We start from the raw sequence: 16966 nt of genomic DNA, 5'->3' as shown, positions 1-16966 counted from the left end.
GCTTAAAGCCTTTTCTAGTATCAAAGAGAGTTTTGCTTCCGCTCCCATTTTGGTACAACCTGATGTCTCTCTACCTTTTATTGTTGAGGTGGACGCTTCTGAGGTGGGTGTGGGTGCGGTCTTATCTCAGGGTCCCTCTCCTGCCAAATGGTGACCGTGTGCCTTTTTCTCAAGGAAACTTTCCTCTGCAGAGAGAAATTACGATGTGGGAGATAGGGAGTTGTTGGCCATCAAATTAGCTTTTGAGGAATGGCGCCATTGGTTAGAGGGAGACAGACACCCTATTACCGTGTTTACCAACCATAAGAATCCGGCCTACTTGGAATCGGCCAAGCGTCTGAACCCGAGACAAGCCGGATGGTATTTGTTCTTTTCTAGGTTTAATTTTGTTGTCAGGTTCCGCCCTGGGGTTAAAAATGTTAAGGCGGATGCCCTGTCACGTTGTTTTCCGGGAGGGGGGAACTTTGAAGACCCGGGTCCCATTTTGGCTGAAGGGGTGGTCGTCTCTGCTCTTTATCCTGATTTGGAGGCAGAGGTTCAGGCAGCCCAGGCAGAGGCTCCTGATCTTTGTCCTCCTGGGAGGTTGTTTGTGCCTCTCGCTTTACGACACAAGGTTTTTAAGGAGCACCACAATACTGTCCTTGCTGGGCACCCGGGGAGTAGAGCCACAGTGGATCTCATTGCCCGGAGATTCTGGTGTAGGGCTCTTCGTAAGACGGTTGAGGGTTTTGTGGCAGCCTGCGAGACCTGTGCTCGTGCCAAGGTCCCTCATTCACGGCCATCGGGTTCTCTCCTCCCGTTACCCATTCCTTCCCGTCCTTGGACGCCTCTGTCCATGGACTTCATTACGGACCTGCCTCATTCCTCGGGGAAGACTGTGATTCTGGTGGTAGTGGACCGTTTTAGCAAAATGGCGCATTTCATTCCCTTTCCTGGGTTACCCAATGCTAAGACTTTGGCGCAAGCGTTTGTTGATCACATTGTTAAATTGCATGGCATTCCTTCAGACATCGTTTCTGATAGGGGCACGCAATTTAGTTCCAGATTCTGGAAGGCCTTCTGTTTTTCGCTTGGGGATTCGGTTGTCGTTCTCTTCTGCTTTTCACCCGCAGTCGAATGGTCAGACCGAACGCGTCAATCAGAATCTGGAGACATATCTGCGTTGTTTTGTGGCGGAGAATCAGGAGGATTGGTGTTCTTTTTTGTCCCTTGCTGAGTTTGTTTTAAATAACCGTCGCCAGGAGTTGTCACAACCAGACAGCTGAGAAGCTCTGACAGAGGCCTTTCAGAACCTCCTCCTTGAGTTCTCTTTGTTGTGCTGTTCAGTTCCTCATCTCGTTAGCCTCTCTCAGCTGTCATGGAGTTGGACTGATTGCATCCCTTTAAATTCCGCCCCATAATGCATTACTGGGCGGCTTATACTACTTCCTGGAGTGTGTGTGCATGCTGATCTTGTTTTCCAGTCTGCTACAAAGTCAAGTGCTGTACATTTATCTGTTATTTTCTGTTTGCTGGATCCCAGGTGACCCTGACTCCCTCCGTGTCTGGTGTAGGGAGCCGGTGGTCGTGTCCCCTCACTATTGTAGGGTGTTCAGGGGTTATATAGTCGAGGTACGTGGATATGCAACCTTCCACCTCTGGGATCTTTGCATAGGCTGAGCAGCCAGGGAAAGTCTCAGGTCTTGTGCAGGGGTCTCCCTTTTGGTTCCTTAGCTTTGGATCCACTCAGTCATATATGCATGTTGCTTTGTCTTGTTTCCTGTACACCGTCCGTGACAGGAGTCCTCTGATAAGTCACCATTTTATGGTGCATATGGGTTTCATCCGCAGTTTGGGACATTCTCTGGAGAGGGGTCTTCTGGTTTACCTGATGAGGAGAGATTTTTCTTGTCTTTGTCATTTATTTGGCAAAAGATTCAGGGTAATCTGAGGAGGATGAGTGAGAGATATAAGCGTGTGGCGGATAAGAGATGTGTGCCTGGTCCGGACCTGAATGTGGGTGATCTGGTGTGGTTGTCTACAAAGAATATCAAACTGAAGGTTCCCCCCGGAAGTTGGGTCCTAAGTTTATTGAGCCTTACAAGATCTTGTCCGTCATCAATCCCGTTGCCTTCCATCTTGATCTTCCTCAGACTTGGAAGATCCATAATGTTTTTCACAGGTCCCTATTAAAAACTTATGTCCAACCCCCTGTACCCTCCTCTTTGCCTCCTCCTCCGATTGTTGTTGATGGTAATCTTGAATTTCAGGTTTCTGGGATTGTGGATTCTCGCATTATCCGCGGTCCACTCCATTACCTCGTTCATTGGGAGGGTTATGGTCCTGAGGAGAGGATGTGGGTCCCAGTGGTGGACATTAAGGCCACTCGTCTCATCAGGGCTTTCCATAGGTCTCATCCTGAGAAGGTGGAGTCCACCCGTAGAGGGAGGGGTACTGTCACCACCAGGTCTGTGAGAAGGCCTGGCAGACGTCCTTCTCTACCTCTTGCATAATGTTCTTTGTTTTCGTTTCACTTTGTCATCTCCTTTCCTTCTCCCAGGTGTCACCTATTTAGACTAATCATCTCCCTTTATATTCCCTCCCATACTGCCTCACTTTGCGGTTTATACTACTTTCTGGATGAAGTGTTCACTGCTGGAGGCTGCTGCTGCTGCTGTTTACTCAGATAAGTCTTTTCATGTATTGTGTTTCTTTGCTGGCTTGAATCTAGGTGACCCTGACTCCGTCCGTATTAAGTGCAGGGAGCCGGTGGTCGTGTCCCCTCACTATTATAGGGTTTTCAGGTGTCACACAGTCTTAGGTACGTGGGCATGCAATCATCTACCATTGAGACCCTTGCATGGGCATAGCAGTCAGGGAGAGCTCTTAGGGGTTTATAGGGTTCACCTATATGCTCCTTAGTTTGGGATCAAGCCAGTCGGACGTTTATTCATAAGTTCCAGCTATCTGCAACATCATCCGTGACAGCTGCCCTGACCTATACCGTTTCCTGACTACACATATTATCTGACCCCTCAGTGTTTCACACTGGTGTCTCTGCCCCCGTGGGTCAGCCGCTAACCACATCCAGACTATCGAAGGAGGTAGCCGTCTTTTTTCGAGAATGAAAGTAAAATAGCTTGTTTATTTTTTGTCAACGCGTTTCAAGGGCATCCAGGCCTCTTCGTCAGGACAATAAAATATGCTTTTATTGTCCTGACGAAGAGGCCTGGATGCCCTTGAAACGCGTTGACAAAAAATAAACAAGCTATTTTACTTTCATTCTCGAAAAAAGTATTTTATGAAAATACGCCTCCTGTTTCCAGCGCCGCAAAAAAAGGGTTCAATACGACTACTTTTTATCCTCCTACTTATCCCTTCTGCCACCCCTGGTGCAGAGAATAAGGAACCCTTGGCAGCAGCACAGGACCCCGCATGCTGGACGGGAGAATACCAGCACAAGCCTTCTACAGTTGTTGTGGCTACACACAACAACTTACGGTAAGCGCTTCTTGTATAGAGTGAACTAAGACCGTAAATACAGCCACACACACGAGGCGCGGCCTCCTGTCTCTTTTTCTCTCCTTTCCTTTATACAAAGAAGCACAGCCACTTTGCAAACTTTGTTTGAAAACTCAGGTACACTTTAAAGGGTGAATACCAGGGAACTGCCAGTATAACGCCCTTTGGGTTAGCCCTAAGTTAAACCAGTTGATTGGCACAGCAGGTCCACATTCACTGCCGGTAACAGGAATTTTCTGATGATCCATTCCCCTTTAAAACATTAATACTTTATACTGTATGCCTAAATAACATTCAATACAGTCAAACAGGTAAGCTGAAGATATTTAAAAAATGAGAATTTATTTCTTCTATTGGGTTCTATAAATGTGGGGTTATTAAAGTTTCAGGTGGTTGTCATTTTGTCAGTATATATAAGCCAAGTATGCATTCCCTGTAATCTACTGACAATGAAAGGAGAAAGGTAAGACTGTGCAGATGTGGAATCACTCCTCTTTACCTAGAAGCTGTAGTCCTCAGATAACCCATGATGTCAACTTCTTCTTATAAGATCGCATCCTCCGCACATTAAACAGCTTGAGGCTTCTCCCTGTTGTGAAGAAGCAGCAGGAATCAGTAATGTAAACATTCTGTTTCGAGCAATTGACCATTACAGATCATAATTAGTTCAAAAATAAGGAAAATAACTTGGGTAATTTGTTTTAAAGACCATCTCACCAGAAGTAAGATATTTATATCACACAACCAGAGGCATATGGAGACAAAAGGTTTAAAGGCAATGTACTCCTTTGGGGGTAATTTTTTTTATTATTGCATTGTACTCATTTTTAGCTAAAAATCATTTTTTAAATTGGTCTTTATTAAAAATATGGAGCCATTTTTTCTATACAGGTCTGAGATGCTCGTGTAGCAGGATCTGCATTTTCACTCTGTTCTGTCAGGCAGCTAAGCTGATGGCTCCTTATAAACACTCATTATAGCTCAGTTTTTCTTGCACTTATAAGAATATGTCTTAAATAAGTGTTTATGACCTCTTAGTAAATTAGAGATATGGGTTATTAGATGATCAGCATAAAGTGAAAGTAAAAAGTATGATTCACACAGCTAGACAAACAGTTAAACCTTTGTGACAGAACGGCTTAATAAAAAACTATTGAAAAAGCGATTTTTTTGCCCAAAATGAGTAAAATGCAATCATAAAAAAAATGCCTTCGAAGGTGTACATAGCCTTTAAGAAAGTGAAGATGTAAGCTATAGTTGGGTTTTATGTTCACTGGTTACAAAAAAAAGTTACATCAGTGCCCATTGTCTGTATGGGTGTTGTGACTGGCAGCCATAAGGTTTACACAGGGATGGTCTGCAGTGCCATCCACAGCCATCCTTGCCTGGATGTTGTCGGTAGCGGTACTGCAGTGAAGGGACTGCCTTTTTATTCTGTTGATTGGTGGGGACAATGCCTAGCCCTGTAAATCAAAGTGAGGAGGGAGTGGATATTGAGTCATAGTGTCTTAGCTAAGGTGCACTGATGGTGCACCGAATATCTAAGTTGGATAATTGCACATGAACGGCAGAACCGACTTAGATATAGTCTAAGTTAGATATAAGAAATGCAAGCTTGTATTCGGCAGAATCAACCCTACCAGACATTAAGGGGTTGTCCAGGATTGTATTCTATTTTAAATTCCCTCCCTTAACCACCAGACCTGTGAAGGGAAGCATACTTACCTACTCCCTGCCGCTTGGTTCTAGTTCCCTGGGTCTACTACTGTCTTTACTGTACTTCGGTCCCTGCATGTAAACTTCCAGCATGGACAGGGTCATGTGCACTACTATATATCAGGCCACAGCAATTTCCCACTAGTAGCACATGGCCACGGTGACTGCTGCAGCCAGTCATTGGCTGCAGCGGGAATCGAATCACCAAGTTTCTACACATACTACATCACTCATTTTACATAAAGTTCTCTGGCAGTTAGGCAGAGCATTTTTTAAAGAAGTTGTTCCATATTTTGATATTGAATGATAAATATCAGATCGGAGGGTTTCCAACTCCTGCATCCCTGCCGATCATCTGTTTTAAGAGGCTGTTCCTCTCCAGTGAGTGCTGTGGCCTTATCCTAGGACCACGTTCATAGGTCACATTGCCTATGTGCAGCTCAGTCCCATTCAAGTGAATGGAGCTGAGCTACAATACCAAGCACAGCTGATATTCAATGGACAGCACTGTGTTTGCTAAGCTGTGAGGAGGCCATGGTGCTCTCCGGATGGTGCCCAGCCTCCTCAAAGAGCTAATTGGCGGGGGTACCGGGTGTTAGAGCCCCCCCAACCAGATATTGATCACCTATCCTGAGGATAGACCATCAGTATGAAACATATGGAAAACCCCTTTAATATCCCTGTGGGTTTAACCGTTAATATTTACCATGACCGGTGATCCAGGGCAATAATGGGTTAATATGGATATGTATTTCCTTGGTGGTTTAGGACAGTATGGGTTAATATCTAATAGATCTCCTGAACTGCTCAGTGGGGGTTTATGTGTACTAGGAACCATGCGCGGACTGGCCATAGACCCTACAGGGAAATTTTCTGGTGGGCCGATGCCCAGGTGGCCGTCCAAGTCCTCCTCATGGCTGCCGTCTGGGTACATAATAATCTGATATTCTCAACATTAATTCATTTAATGACTTATGCGCCTGACCGGTGGCGCAGTGTTATTTGGTTCTGCTGAGGCAGTATTTTGTGATTGTGAAATTATGGAATATATAGTTGGAGGGCCCTCAGTTAACTGATGCTGCACAGAATTATCAAAGGCATATAAGATTCCTGTGTGGCCGCGTCACTTCCGGTATAGAATTCTGCCAAGGTATAGGAATCTGGCAGAACACCGGTGTATATGCAGCTTGGCTTGAGTCACTTGGCCGCAGGAAACCAGCGTGTACGTAGCTGGTATAGATCACTCCTATTGCGCTAAAGTGATCTGTTGTATAGAAGCAAAATGTCAGATCTCAATAGTGTAAAGGACTGCAGTCAATCTTTAGCCGCTTTTATATCCACTGCTTAAAAGAATCACACCAGACGCGTTTCGGAGCCTCAAGCTCCTTTCCCAGTGGTCAGCAGTGGACATCTTTGTGTGTCATTTTAAAGGGTGATTTCTTAATTGGGGAGGTGGTACCTACAGTACACGTACATATAAGAAACACAGACTGGATATCTCCAATGGAATGGTCACACATCTTAATGTTCCGCATAGCACTCAACCCAAATGTAAAACATAGATATAGATGACTCCCCTACAACAAAACTAGGGGAGACTCTAGAGTAGATAGCATAGAATGGAATGGGCAGGTATTTAAAAACAACAAACCAAAACCAAAAAACACATCTGTGTTAGTGATGCGTTTTGGATGCATTTTTAGTGTTGAAGCTACGTATAGATAGTTAGATAGGTTTCACTAATCCTATGGGCTTTTATGTGCATAATAAAGTGTCAATCTCTAGTTTTATATATAGTATTCATAATTTTCTGACGGACAAAGCATCATAGTCCTAATGTTGACATGTAATTTCCTCAAATATCCCTTCAAATGTCTTGGTAGTCCTGTATATTTAATATACATATATTGTTATATCTTTTCTCTATCTTCTATTCTTTTTTTTTTTTCTTTTAGGCTTTCTTTTTTCTTCATTGGTTTTTCAGATATAGAGATCCTGACATCCCCTTACTCTTCCATATTTTCTGTCAGGATCTATATATCTGAAAAACAAATGAAAAAAAAAGAAAGCCTAAAAGAAAGAAGAAAAGAATAAAAGATAGAGGAGAAGAGATATAACAATATACAGGGAGTGCAGAATTATTAGGCAAGTTGTATTTTTGAGGATTAATTTTATTATTGAACAACAACCATGTTCTCAATGAACCCAAAAAACTCATTAATATCAAAGCTGAATATTTTTGGAAGTAGTTTTTAGTTTGTTTTTAGTTTTAGCTATTTTAGGGGGATATCTGTGTGTGCAGGTGACTATTACTGTGCATAATTATTAGGCAACTTAACAAAAAACAAATATATACCCATTTCAATTATTTATTTTTACCAGTGAAACCAATATAACATCTCAACATTCACAAATATACATTTCTGACATTCAAAAACAAAACAAAAACAAATCAGTGACCAATATAGCCACCTTTCTTTGCAAGGACACTCAAAAGCCTGCCATCCATGGATTCTGTCAGTGTTTTGATCTGTTCACCATCAACATTGCGTGCAGCAGCAACCACAGCCTCCCAGACACTGTTCAGAGAGGTGTACTGTTTTCCCTCCTTGTAAATCTCACATTTGATGATGGACCACAGGTTCTCAATGGGGTTCAGATCAGGTGAACAAGGAGGCCATGTCATTAGATTTTCTTCTTTTATACCCTTTCTTGCCAGCCACGCTGTGGAGTACTTGGACGCGTGTGATGGAGCATTGTCCTGCATGAAAATCATGTTTTTCTTGAAGGATGCAGACTTCTTCCTGTACCACTGCTTGAAGAAGGTGTCTTCCAGAAACTGGCAGTAGGACTGGGAGTTGAGCTTGACTCCATCCTCAACCCGAAAAGGCCCCACAAGCTCATCTTTGATGATACCAGCCCAAACCAGTACTCCACCTCCACCTTGCTGGCGTCTGAGTCGGACTGGAGCTCTCTGCCCTTTACCAATCCAGCCACGGGCCCATCCATCTGGCCCATCAAGACTCACTCTCATTTCATCAGTCCATAAAACCTTAGAAAAATCAGTCTTGAGATATTTCTTGGCCCAGTCTTGACGTTTCAGCTTGTGTGTCTTGTTCAGTGGTGGTCGTCTTTCAGCCTTTCTTACCTTGGCCATGTCTCTGAGTATTGCACACCTTGTGCTTTTGGGCACTCCAGTGATGTTGCAGCTCTGAAATATGGCCAAACTGGTGGCAAGTGGCATCTTGGCAGCTGCACGCTTGACTTTTCTCAGTTCATGGGCAGTTATTTTGCGCCTTGGTTTTTCCACACGCTTCTTGCGACCCTGTTGACTATTTTGAATGAAACGCTTGATTGTTCGATGATCACGCTTCAGAAGCTTTGCAATTTTAAGAGTGCTGCATCCCTCTGCAAGATATCTCACTATTTTTGACTTTTCTGACTTCTTTTGACCCATTTTGCCAAAGGAAAGGAAGTTGCCTAATAATTATGCACACCTGATATAGGGTGTTGATGTCATTAGACCACACCCCTTCTCATTACAGAGATGCACATCACCTAATATGCTTAATTGGTAGTAGGCTTTCGAGCCTATACAGCTTGGAGTAAGACAACATGCATAAAGAGGATGATGTGGTCAAAATACTAATTTGCCTAATAATTCTGCACTCCCTGTATGTATATTAAATATACAGGACTACCAAGACATTTGAAGGGATATTTGATGAATTTACATGTTATCATTAGGAATATGATGCTTTGTCCGTCAGAAAATTATGAATACTATATATAAAACTAGAGATTGACACTTTATTATGCACATAAAAGCCGATAGGATTAGTGAAACCTATCTAGCTATCTATACGTAGCTTCAACACAAATAAACGCATCGCAGATGCGTTTTTTTTGTTTTGTTGCTTTTAAATACCTGCCCATTCCATTCTATGCTATCTACACTAGAGTCTCCCCTAGTTTTGTTATAGGGGAGTCATCTATATCTATGTCTATGTTTTACATTTGGGTTGAGTGCTATGCAGGACATTAAGATGTGTGACCATTCCATTGGAGATATCCAGTTTCTTATATGTACGTGTACTGTAGGTACCACCTCCCCCAATTAAGAAATCACCCTTTAAAATGACACACAAAGATGTCCACTGCTGACCACTGAGGAAGAAGCTTGAGGCTCCGAAACACGTCTGGTGTGATTCTTTGAACCAGTGGATATAAAACCAGCTATAGATTGACTGCAGTCCTTTACACTATTGAGATCGGACATTTTGCTTCTATACAACATCACTTTAGCTCAATAGGAGTGATCTATGCCAGCTACGTACACGCTGGTTTCCTGTGCCCAAGTGACTCAAGCCAAGCTACGTATACACCGGTCTCCTGCGGCAAATCCCATGGGACGCTGGAAAAACAAAGCCAAGTAGGCTCAGCGGCCATTCTAACCCAGCCAAAATCCGGATGTAGAGGCAGTTCGCTATTACAAGGATCGGTAATGTAAAACTGCAAGTTTATTACAACTGCACAAGCGATCAATGTGCCCTCACGAACAGCTGCTATAAATATGTATAAATAATACATAATGAATACTATGTTGCTGCTATAGAAGAGACACTAACTACCTCCAACATAATATCAATAGACATACCAGTGGAACTACAAATCCCATACAAGGTGCTATAAGCGCTAGATTGGACATTTGTTCACTATCTTTACTATATACCAGCTGTATAAACATCAAATGAAGTGTTCTATTCATCCACTATTCACTCATTATTGTAGGAGATATTATTAGATTAACTTTTCTTTTATTTCTTGGTCGAACAATTATGGGCATTTGATTTTTATCACTATAGAGTTACTATCATTATCTTCATCTTTATTTTTTTCCCATGGGTATTTGATTTTTAAAAATGAAAAATGAAATGAATTGTAGATTTGCACCCTCATAGATTAATAGGATATTAGATCTATTACTGCTCTATAACTGTGAGGCTGTAAAACATTGTTATAAAAAGGTCAATTGTCGAGCCAATTATGTTATAGATATTTTATACTATGTATTTTAAAGATTTTTTTATTTATTTTTTTAAGTGTTAATCGGGTAATAAACTATTCATGCACTTATATGCCTTTGATAATTCTGTGCAACATCAGTTAACTGAGTTCCCTCCAACTATATAGTCCATAATTTTTGCCATATAACCGACAGCGGGTGTGTCGTGGAGACTGCACCTAAACTGTAGATTTGGGTTGGTAGAGCCACTGTGAAAATTTCAGTTTCAGTATTTTGTGCTGCACTGTGATATTTAGTTCTGCTAGGGCGGTACTTTGTGCTGCACTATGGTATTGTAGGCCCCGTCTACTTCTGTTGACCCTGCCTACTTGTGTTTGCCTACCTTCTGTCAGTTGGGACCTGCCTACAACATGGGGCCACTTTTAGTTTTTTTTTCTCCTGGGCCGCTTTAAAGAGGTTCTCCGGGCTTTTATTATTGATAGCCTATCCTAAGGTTAGGTCATCAATATCAGATCGACAGGGGTCCGACGCCCAGCACCTCAGCTGTATGAAGGGAAGGATGTGCTGTCTTTCTTTATGCTCGCCATAGACATAGCAGCAGCGAGCAGGATGAGAGACAAGATACACCACACAAGCACTGCACCTTCCCTTCATATGGCTGATCATTGGGGTTACCGGGTGTCGGACCCCCGCGAGCTGAGGATAGTTCATCAATATTAAACACCTGGAGAACCCCTTTAAGTTCCCAGTCAGCCCCTGCTAGGGACCCCTCCAGGTATGCCCGTAATGAGGGTATTTGCAGGCAAAATGCAGAAACTGACTGGAAGTGCAGACAACATGTTTCAGTGGCCTCCAATCCAGTGTAAATGGGGCACCAAGATGGCAGCTGCCCCCAGCACTGGGACACAGTGGTCTCACAAAGTATTTCTTTACATTTTCATGTAATGCCGTTGCACCATTATATTTGGTTGATGTTTATCTTTTAATTAAGTTCCATAATGAAATATTAATAAATCAAGTAAACAATCTGATAATGAAACAGTCCATAACTTTAATAAATCCCAGACAGGTTGTGCATCTCAAAGACAGAACAAGTGCTTCCTCTCTGATCTCAATTCTCTGTAGTTTTCAAGCCCTTGATATGGAGATTAACTTTGAATGGGATTTTCATGGTATTTCATTATGAGTGAACTGTATCGCATGTGAACAGCTTGTGGTACAAATCAAACGAAGACTGTCCCAGTGCAGTAACATTATGTAAGAACCGCGGAGGATTAGAAACACAGAACAATAGATAAGATTGTTACACTGCAAATATTAATGCAAGGGTACAAACCGAATGGTATGAGGTGATACATAATTATATATAGCATATAATAATTATTATGATTATTATATTTAAAGTGCATTCCGAACGTTTTCAAACCCTTTAACTCTTTTTTACATTTTGTTATGTTGCAGCCTTGTGTTAAAATAAAAAAAAATTGCTTCCCTCCCCATCAATCTGCACTTAATACCCCATAAGGAGAAAGTGAAAACAGAATTTTAGAAATGTTTGCAGATTTATTAAAAAGAAAGAAAAACTAAAATTTTGCATGAGTATTTAGACCCTTTGCTATGACGCTTGAAATTTAGCTCTGGGCGCCTCTCATGTCTCTTGATCATCTTTGAGATATTTCTACACCTTGATTGGAGTCCACCTGTAGTAAATTCAGGTGATTGGACATGATTTGGAAAGACACCCCCTGTCTATATAAGGTCTCACAGCTGACAATGCATATCAGAGCAAAAACCAAGTCATGAGGAGGAAAGAAGTGCATGTAGAGATTAGAGATAGGATTGTGTGCAGGCACAGATCTGGAGAAGGGTACAAAAAAATCTGCTGTCCTGAAAGTTCCCAAGAACATAGTATCCTCCATAATTCTTAAATGGAAGAGAACTCTTTGAAGATCTAGCCGCCCCACCAAATTAAGTAATTGGGGGAGAACAGCCTTGTTAGGAGAGGTTAGACACAATGGTCACTCTGGCTGAGCTCAAAAGATTCTGTGTGAAAGTGGGAGAAACGTCCAGAAGATCAACCATCACTGCTGGACTCCACCAATCTGGGCTTTGAAGCAGAGTGGTCAGAAAATAAACCTCTCCTCAGTAAAAGACACATGACAATTTGCAAAAAAGCACCTAAAATTCTCTGGTTAGATGAAACCAAGATTTACCTTTTTGGGCTCAATTTTAAGCATCATGTCTGTGGGAAACCAGGTTCTGCTCATCACCTGCCCAATACCATCCTTACGGTGAATGTCACGAATAGTGGGAAGGGGAGGGACACCAGAATAACAACAGAAGGGGAAAGACAAAGAACTAGGCCTCAAGGCTAGGGAGAGGGGTACGGTCACCTCCTATCAAACCGCTAAACCTGGCTCTGACTCCTGTCAGTATGTATAGACCCTGAAAGTGGAAAAATACATACACTGGAGCCTAAACCCTAGTAGCGTGTGATAAAAAACTGAATGTGGTACCCAGACCCGAACTTCTTCACTGAAGTTCGGGTTTGGGTTCGGTGTTGTGTAGATGTTATAATTTTCCCTTATAACATGGTTATAAGGGAAAATAATAGCATTCTTAATACAGAATGCTTAGTAAAATGTTGCTTGAGGGGTTAAAAATTAAAAAAATTAACTCACCCCATCCACTTGATCGCGCAGCCAGCATCGTCTTCTTTCATATTCTTTGAGGACCTGCAAAAGGACCTTTGATGATGTAATCGCACTCACCACATGGTGACCGCGGAGACATCAGCACAGGTCCTGCTGAATGTAGAAAGGAGATCCTTTTATCTTCATTCAGCAGGACCTGCGCTGACGTCACCGCGCTTACCACGTGGTGAGCGCGATTGCGTCATCAAAGGTCCTTTTGCAGGTCCTTAAAGAAGAAAGAAGATGATGCCGGCTGCACAATCAAGTGGATGAGGTCAGTAAAAAAAATTTTTAACCCCTCAAGCAACATTTTACTAAGCATTCTGTATTAACCACTTCAACCCCGCTAGCTGAAACCCCCTTAATGACCAGGCCACTTTTTACACTTCTGCACTACACTACTTTCACAATTTATTGCTCGGTCATGGAACTTACCACCCAAATAAATTTTACCTCCTTTTCTTCTCACTAATAGAGCTTTCAGCTGTAAAATTTTGCTGAAAAAACGAGATCCTTATATAAATTTTTCGCTAAATTTATTGTTCTACATGTCTTTGATAAAAAAAAAATGTTTGGGCAAAAAAAAAAAATGGTTTGGGTAAAAGTTATAGCGTTTACAAACTATGTGAATTTCCGCTTTTTGAAGCAGCTCTGACTTTCTGAGCACCTGTCATGTTTCCTGAGGTTCTACAATGCCCAGACAGTAGAAAACCCCCACAAATGACCCCATTTCGGAAAGTGGACACCCTAAGGTATTCGCTGATGGGCATAGTGAGTTCATAGAACTTTTTATTTTTTGTCACAAGTTAGCGGAAAATTATGCAATTTTTTTTTTTTCTTACAAAGTCTCAAATTCCACTAACTTGCGACAAAAAATTTAAAATTCTAGGAACTCGCCATGCCCCTCACGGAATACCTTGGGGGTGTCTTCTTTCCAAAATGTGGTCACTTGTGGCGTAGTTATACTGCCCTGGCAATTTAGGGGCCCATATGTGTGAGAAGTAGTTTGCAATCAAAATGTGTAAAAAATGGCCTGCGAAATCCGAAAGGTGCTCTTTGGAATGTGTGCCCCTTTGCCCACCTTGGCTGCAAAAAAGTGTCACACATCTGGTATCGCCGTACTCAGGAGAAGTTGGGGAATGTGTTTTGGGGTGTCATTTTACATATACCCATGCTGGGTGAGAGAAATATCTTGGCAAAAGACAACTTTTCCCATTTTTTTATACAAAGTTGTCATTTGACCAAGATATTTATCTCACCCAGCATGGGTATATGTAAAATGACACCCCAAAACACATTCCCCAACTTCTCCTGAGTATGGTGATACCACATGTGTGACACTTTTTTGCAGCCTAGATGCGCAAAGGTGCCCAAATTCCTTTTAGGAGGGCATTTTTAGACATTTGGATCCCAGACTTCTTCTCACGCTTTAGGGCCCCTAAAAAGCCAGGGCAGTATAAATACCCCACATGTGACCCCATTTTGGAAAGAAGACACCCCAAGGTATTCAATGAGGGGCATGGCGAGTTCATCGAATTTTTTTTTGGGGGCATAAGTTAGCGGAAATTGATTTTTTTTTAGTTTTTTCTCACAAAGTCTCACTTTCCGCTAACTTGGGACAAAAATTTAAATCTTTCATGGACTCAATATGCCCCTCAGCGAATACCTTGGGGTGTCTTCTTTCCAAAATGGGGTCAGTTGTGGGGTGTTTGTACTGCCCTGGCATTTGAGGGTCTCCGCAATCATTACATGTATGGCCAGCATTAGGAGTTTCTGCTAGTCTCCTTATATTGAGCATACAGGTAATGAGATTTTTTTTTCCGTTCAGCCTCTGGGCTGAAAGAAAAAAATGAACAGCACAGATTTCTTCATTCGCATCGATCAATGTGGATGAAAAAATCTCTGCCCCCAAAAAAAAGGAGGGGAAAGGCGTCTGCCAGGACATAGGAGCTCCGCCCAACATCCATACCCACTTAGCTCGTATGCCCTGGCAAACCCGATTTCTCCATTCACATCAATCGATGTGGATGAAAAAATCATTGCCAGGATTTTTTAATTTTTTTTATATACAAAGTGTTTGCCAAAGCATAGGAACACCGCCTCCTCCTCAGCTCGTATGCCTTGGCAAACGTATCTTTTACTGCAGAGGAGAAATCTCGTCTTGCAGCGCCGCATACACCGACTTGCGTGTAATCTGACAGCCGCGCAATGCTTCTGTCAGAATGCACATCAGTGCTGCAGCTAGTCGAGCGGTTGGTCCACCTGGAAGGTAAAAAAAAAAAAAGAAAAAACCAGGCCGCAACAATTTTATTAACTTTGGAACAGAACATATAAACTTTAACTTTTTGAACTGAACATTGACCTTTTTGCTTACTGGTGTTTTTTTTTTTTGTTTTGTTTTTACCTTTATAGAACAAACCTCTCCTTCCCCATGGGTCAATGTGCAAAGCGCAAATTGCCCAAAGATGTGGCGAAGTGCGTTATGCACTTTGTCCCCTAATAGCCCTGTGTACCTGTCCTGTGAGATGTGATCCCTATGCTAGGTGTACCTGTGTGTGGTACTTCCGGAAACACTCCCCTAAGCATAGGGCAGGGTGGTCAGGACAGTCAGGACAGAAATAGCGGGTGTCACGCCTTATTCCACTCCTGCTACAGACACAACATCTTTTTCGGGGTGACGGTTGGGTTGAGGTACCGGCAACGACATTGGGGAAATGTCGCTCGTGTAGACGGCTAACTACACTGGTGGATGGGGCCACAGAACCACCTGGGTACAGGAGGTTCTCGATGATCTCTTCCTGAAATTTGAGGAAGGATCCAGTTCTCCCAGCCTTACTGTAGAGATCAAAACTATTATACAGAGCCAATTGAATCAAATATACAGACACCTTCTTATACCAGCGTCTGGTTCTGCGGGAAACTAAATACGGAGACAACATCTGGTCATTGAAGTCCACCCCTCCCATGTGAAGGTTATAGTCGTGGACTGAGAGGGGCTTTTCAATGACACGGGTTGCTCGCTCAATTTGTATTGTCGTGTCTGCGTGAATGGAGGAGAGCATTTAAACGTCACGCTTGTCTCTCCATTTCACCGCGAGCAGTTCTTCGTTACACAAGGCAGCCCTCTCCTCCCTTGCAAGACGGGTGATAACGAGCCGTTGGGGGAAGCCCGCGCGACTAGTTCGCGCGGTGCCACAGGCGCCAATCTGTTCTAGAAACAAATGCCTAAAGAGGGCCACACTTGTGTAGAAATTGTCCACATAAAGATGGTACCCCTTGCCGAATAAGGGTGACACCAAGTCCCAGACTGTCTTCCCACTGCTCCCCAGGTAGTCAGGGCAACCGACCGGCTCCAGGGTCTGATCTTTTCCCTCATAGATCCGAAATTTGTGGGTATAGCCTGTGGCCCTTTCACAGAGCTTATACAATTTGACCCCATACCGGGCGCGCTTGCTTGGGATGTATTGTTTGAAGCCAAGGTGCCCGGTAAAATGTATTAGGGACTCGTCTACGCAGATGTTTTTCTCTGGGGTATACAAATCTGCAAATTTCTGGTTGAAATGGTCTATGAGGGGCCGAATTTTGTGGAGCCGGTCAAAAGCAGGGTGGCCTCTGGGACGGGAGGTGGTGTTGTCGCTAAAGTGCAGGAAACGCAGGATGGCCTCAAAACGTGCCCTGGACATAGCAGCAGAGAACATGGGCATGTGATGAATTGGGTTCGTGGACCAATATGACCGCAATTCATGCTTTTTAGTTAGACCCATGTTGAGGAGAAGGCCCAGAAAAAAAATTATTTCGGAAACTTGGACTGGTTTCCACCGGAAAGGCTGGGCATAATAGCTTCCCGGGTTGGCGGTTATAAATTGTGTGGCATACCTGTTTGTTTCGGGCACGACTATGTCTAAGAGCTCCGCAGTCAAGAACAGCTCAAAAAATCCCAGGGCCGAACCGATCTGAGCTGTCTCAACCCGAACTCCAGACTGGGCGGTGAAAGGGGGAACTACAGGTGAGGCTGAAGTTGGGGACTGCC

Source organism: Bufo gargarizans, chromosome 5 (assembly GCF_014858855.1).
Source record: "Bufo gargarizans isolate SCDJY-AF-19 chromosome 5, ASM1485885v1, whole genome shotgun sequence".
NCBI lineage: Eukaryota > Metazoa > Chordata > Amphibia > Anura > Bufonidae > Bufo > Bufo gargarizans.
This window is presented reverse-complemented; position numbering follows the sequence as displayed.